Raw genomic sequence first — 6,065 nt, 5'->3', positions numbered from 1 at the left:
CTGGGATGTTACATACCCGCTTACTTTAAGTTAAGCTGGCCTCGGCGTATGCTAGGAGGGTGGAGGAATCAGCTCCTGGTTACCCAATAAATACAAAGTGCTGCATGAATTGACATATAATGACATACATAGACAAAACATATAGCAGCTTTCTCGAGGTTCCTGCCCGCTAGAGTAAGGTGTCCAACACACAGTTTCCTTCTCTTGGTATAACCAGGTAACCTAATACTGCACAAAGCAAAACCTTTACTGACTGACTTTTTAGTATCGTCCACCAATACCAAAGAAAGCATAGGGGTGTCTTTACTCCGTAATCCCACCATTATGTAATGGAATGCCCGAAAATAGAAGGGTGGCTTTATCCTGTATTCCCTTCCCTGCACCATAGCCTGAAGAAATTTGACTTGTAGCACGAACACTATGATGACTAAGAGGAAGCTAAAGTAAGGCTCCAAGGCTTGAGGTTCCATACCTTCTTAGGCAAAAGGCTCAGAAGGGGAGGTATTTATCGTCTCCGTGTCTTCTGGCAATGTCACAGGAGGAGGACCTTTAACCACCTCCGGACCGCCTAACGCACATGTGCGTTCCGGAGGTGGCAGCGCTGCGCACAGTCACGCATATACGCGTCATCTCGCGAGACGCGAGATGATGCGAATATGCGCGCGCGCATGCGCAGTTCGCGCCGGCATTTCACACAGCAGTATTTCGTCAGCAACCTGCCAGCCAATGATCGTGGCTGGCAGGTTGCTGATTTTTAAAAAATCCAATCAAAGTGCCAGATAGCAGATCATATTAGTAAATATGATCTGTTATATGGCTGCCTGCTCCTCTGCTGGTTCTTTTCGTCGGTTGGATCCAGCAGAGGAGCAGGCTTCACAGTGAGTACACCAAACACTACACTATAGCCCCTGATCACCCCCCTGAACCCCAATTAACCCTTTGATCACCCCTGTCAATCACAAGTGAAAAGAAAAAAGTGATCAGTGCAAACTGTCACTTTTTTTTTTCACTGTTATTGACCGTTAGGTTTTAGGTATAGTTTAGGTCCCTTGGTTAGGTAGTTAGCGATCAGTTAGCGCCCAGCCCACCGCACCGCAGTCCGTTATTCGCTGATTAGCGTATCGCTAATCAGCATTTGTACTTTTATAGTATCTGGAAGTGATCAAAACTGATCACGGTCAGATCTATAATTGTATTAGTGTCACTTTAGTTCGCCCTCCACCCAAAACGCAGTGTTTGCCCGATCAGGCCTGATCGGTCGCCCACACGTGCATTCGCCCACACCCGCCCCACCGCAGTGACAAAAAATAATTTTTTTTTTGATCACTGCACATTCACTTTACACGCACTGCGGCGATAAAAAAAATCAGTTTTGATATTTTTTATCAACCGCAGCGGCCTCCGGTACTTCGCTAGCCTCCCCTTTGTAAGACAGGCTTGCTTTTTTTTTCTTGGGTAGTCTCAGGGAATACCCCTAAATTTAGTTGCCCACATGTCTAACGGGGTATTCCTCTGAAGAGGCCTACAGGCTTCTGACCCAGTCGGATGAGGAGTGGGAACCCTCATCTGATGAATCCAGCGGGTCAGAATACGAACCTGTAGAAAGCAGTGGCTCTCTGACCCAAAGTTCGGACGAGGAGGCTGAGGTCCCTGATACCACCAGGCGTACCCGGCCCCGTGTCGCTAGACCGCAGGTTGCGCAGGATCCGCTTCAAGAGCAGCAGAGAGGGGCTGGTGCTGTCGGATTACGTGGTGAGGCATACACCAGCAGCCCAGCCCTCCCTGGACCTAGTACCAGCACTGCCGTACAACCTGGTGAAGTAGCGAGCACCAGAAGGGCAGTTGAAGCTGGTACGGTGGCACGTGCAGTAGTGACCCCGTCGCAGCCACCGCAAAGACGTGCCCGTAGAGCCCCTAGAATCCCAGAGGTGCTGGCAAACCCTGATTGGCAGTCCCCAACTTCCCTTTCCCTTTCACTGCCCAGTCTGGAGTTCGGGTTGAGACGGCTCAGATCGGTTCGGCCCTGGGATTTTTTGAGCTGTTCTTGACTGCGGAGCTTTTAGACATAGTTGTGGCCGAAACAAACAGGTATGCCACACAATTTATCGCTAACCCGGGAAGCTTTTATGCCAAGCCTTTCCGGTGGAAACCAGTCCAAGTTTCCGAACTTAAAACTTTTCTGGGCCTCCTCCTCAACATGGGCCTGACAAAAAAGCATGAATTGCGGTCATATTGGTCCACAAACCCGATTCATCACATGCCCATGTTCTCTGCTGCCATGTCCAGGGCACGTTTTGAGGCCATCCTGCGGTTCCTGCACTTTAGTGACAACACCGCCTCCCGTCCCAGGGGCCACCCACTAAAATCCACAAAATTCGGCCCCTCATAGACTATTTCAACCAGAAATTTGCAGATATTTATACCCCAGAGCAAAACATCTGCATAGACGAGTCTCTGATACATTTTACCGGGCGCCTTGGCTTCAAACAATACATCCCAAGCAAGCGCGCCCGGTATGGGGTCAAATTGTATAAGCTCTGTGAAAGGGCCACAGGCTATACCCACAAATTTCGGGTCTATGAGGGAAAAGATCAGACCCTGGAGCCGGTCGGTTGCCCTGACTACCTGGGGAGCAGTGGGAAGACAGTTTGGGACTTGGTGTCACCCTTATTCGGCAAGGGGTACCATCTTTATGTGGACAATTTTTACACAAGTGTGGCCCTCTTTAGGCATTTGTTTCTAGAACGGATTGGCGCCTGTGGTACCGCGCGAACTAGTCGCGCGGGCTTCCCCCAACGGCTCGTTACCACCCGTCTTGCAAGGGGGCAGAGGGCCGCACTGTGTAACGAAGAACTGTTCGCGGTGAAATGGAGAGACAAGCGTGACGTTTACATGCTGTCCTCCATTCACGCAGACACGACAATACAAATTGAGCGAGCAACCCGTGTCATTGAAAAGCCCCTCTCAGTCCACGACTATAACCTCCACATGGGAGGGGTCGACTTCAATGACCAGATGTTGTCTCCGTATTTAGTTTCCCGACGCACCAGACGCTGGTATAAGAAGGTGTCTGTATATTTAATTCAATTGGCTCTGTACAATAGTTTTGTTCTCTACAGTAAGGCTGGGAGTACTGGATCCTTCCTCAAATTTCAGGAAGAGATCATCGAGAACCTCCTGTATCCAGGAGGTTCCGTGGCCCCAACCACCAGTGTAGTTAGCCGTCTACACAAGCGACATTTCCCCAATGTCGTTCCTGGTACCTCAACCCAACAGTCACCCCGAAAAAGATGTCAAGTCTGTAGCAGGAGTGGAATAAGGCGTGACACCCGCTATTTCTGTCCTGACTGTCCTGACCACCCTGCCCTATGCTTTGGAGAGTGTTTCCGGAAGTACCACTCACAGGTACACTATTAGCATAGGGATCATCTCACCAGGACAGGCACACAGGGCTATTAGGGCCCATTCACTCACTGCTGCTGCAAACGTCTCCTTTCACATGGGACAAAGTGCATAACGCACTTCGCCACATCTTTGGGCGATTTGCGCTTTGCACATTGACCCATGGGGAAGGAGAGGTTTGTTCTATAAAGGTAAAAAAACAAAAATAAAAACACACCAGTAAGCAAACACGTTAATGTTCAGTTAAAAAAGTTAAAGTTTATATGTTCTGTTGCAAAGTTAATAAAATTATTGCGTTGCGGCCTGGTTTTTTCTTTTTTTTTACCTTCCAGGTGGACCAACCGATTGACTAGCTGCAGCACCGATGTGCATTCTGACAGAAGCATTGCGCTGCTGTCAGATTACACGCAAGTCGGTGTATGCGGCGCTGCAAGACGGGATTTTCTCCTCTGCAGTGACAGATACGTTTGCCGAGGCATACGAGCTGAGGAGGAGGCGGCGTTCCTATGCTTTGGCAAGCACTTTGTATATATATATATAAAAAAAAATAAAAAAATCCCGGCAATGATTTATTCATCCACATCGATTGATGTGAATGGAGAAATCTGGTTTGCCAGGGCATACGAGCTAAGTGGGTATGGATGTAGGGCGGAGCTCCTATGTCCTGGCAGACGCCTTTCCCCTCCATTTTTTTTTTTTTGGCAGAGATTTTTTCATCCACATTGATCGATGTGAATGAAGAAATCTGTGCCATTCATTTTTTTCTTTCAGCCCAGAGGCTGAACGGAAAAAAAAATCTCATTACCTGTATGCTCAATATAAGGAGAATAGCAGAAACTCCTAATGCTGGCCATACATGTAATGATTGCGGAGACCCTCAAATGCCAGGGCAGTACAAACACCCCACAACTGACCCCATTTTGGAAAGAAGACACCCCAAGGTATTTGCTGAGGGGCATATTGAGTCCATGAAAGATTTAAATTTTTGTCCTAAGTTAGCGGAAAGTGAGACTTTGTGAGAAAAAAATAAATAAATCAATTTCCGCTAACTTATGCAAAAAAAAAAAAATTCTATGAACTTGCCAGGCCCCTCATTGGATACCTTGGGGTGTCTTCTTTCCAAAGTGGGGTCACATGTGGGGTATTTATACTGCCCTGGCTTTTTAGGGGCCCTAAAGCGTGAGAAGAAGTCTGGGATCCAAATGTCTAAAAATGCCCTCCTAAAAGGAATTTGGGCCCCTTTGCGCATCTAGGCTGCAAAAAAGTGTCACACATCTGGTATCGCCGTACTCAGGAGAAGTTGGGGAATGTGTTTCGGGGTGTCATTTTACATATACCCATGCTGGGTGAGAAAAATATCTTGGTCAAATGCCAACTTTGTATAAAAAAATGGGAAAAGTTGTCTTTTGCCAAGATATTTCTCTCACCCAGCATGGGTATATGTAAAATGACACCCCAAAACACATTCCCCAACTTCTCCTGAGTACGGCGATACCAGATGTGTCACACTTTTTTGCTGCCAAGGTGGGCAAAGGGGCACATATTCCAAAGTGCACCTTTCGGATTTCACCGGTCATTTTTTACAGATTTTGATTGCAAAGTACTTCTCACACATATGGGCCCCTAAATTGCCAGGGCAGTATAACTACGCCACAAGTGACCCCATTTTGGAAAGAAGACACCCCAAGGTATTCCGTGAGGGGCATGGCGAGTTCCTAGAATTTTTTATTTTTTGTCGCAAGTTAGTGGAATATGAGACTTTGTAAGGAAAAAAGAGAAAAAAAAAAATCATCATTTTCCGCTAACTTGTGACAAAAAATAAAAAATTCTAGGAACTCGCCATGCCCCTCACGGAATACCTTGGGGTGTCTTCTTTCCAAAATGGGGTCACTTGTGGCATAGTTATACTGCCCTGGCAATTTAGGGGCCCAAATGTGTGAGAAGTACCTTGCAATCAAAATGTGTAAAAAAGAAGACACCCCAAGGTATTCCGTGAGGGGCATGGCGAGTTCCTAGAATTTTTTATTTTTTGTCGCAAGTTAGTGGAATATGAGACTTTGTAAGAAAAAATAAAAAAAATAAAATCATCATCATTTTCCGCTAACTTGTGACAAAAAAATAAAAAGTTCTATGAACTCACTATGCCCATCAGCGAATACCTTAGGGTGTCTACTTTCCGAAAGGGGGTCATTTGTGGGGGTTTTCTACTGTTTGGGCATTGTAGAACCTCAGGAATCATGACAGGTGCTCAGAAAGTCAGAGCTGTTTCAAAAAGCGGAAATTCACATTTTTGTACCATAGTTTGTAAATGCTATAACTTTTACCCAAACCATTTTTTTTTTGCCCAAACATTTTTTTTTTATCAAAGACATGTAGAACAATAAATTTGGCGAAAAATTTATATATGGATGTCGTTTTTTTTGCAAAATTTTACAGCTGAAAGTGAAAAATGTCATTTTTTTGCAAAAAAATCGTTACATTTTGATTAATAACAAAAAAAGTAAAAATGCCAGCAGCAATGAAATACCACCAAATGAAAGCTCTATTAGTGAGAAGAAAAGGAGGTAAAATTCATTTGTATGGTAAGTTGCATGACCGAGCGATAAACGGTGAAAGTAGTGTAGTGCCGAAGTGTAAAAAGTGCTCTGGTCATGAAGGGGGTT

Source organism: Bufo gargarizans, chromosome 4 (genome assembly GCF_014858855.1).
Source record: "Bufo gargarizans isolate SCDJY-AF-19 chromosome 4, ASM1485885v1, whole genome shotgun sequence".
Lineage (NCBI taxonomy): Eukaryota > Metazoa > Chordata > Amphibia > Anura > Bufonidae > Bufo > Bufo gargarizans.
Note: the sequence above shows the minus strand (reverse complement) of the source record.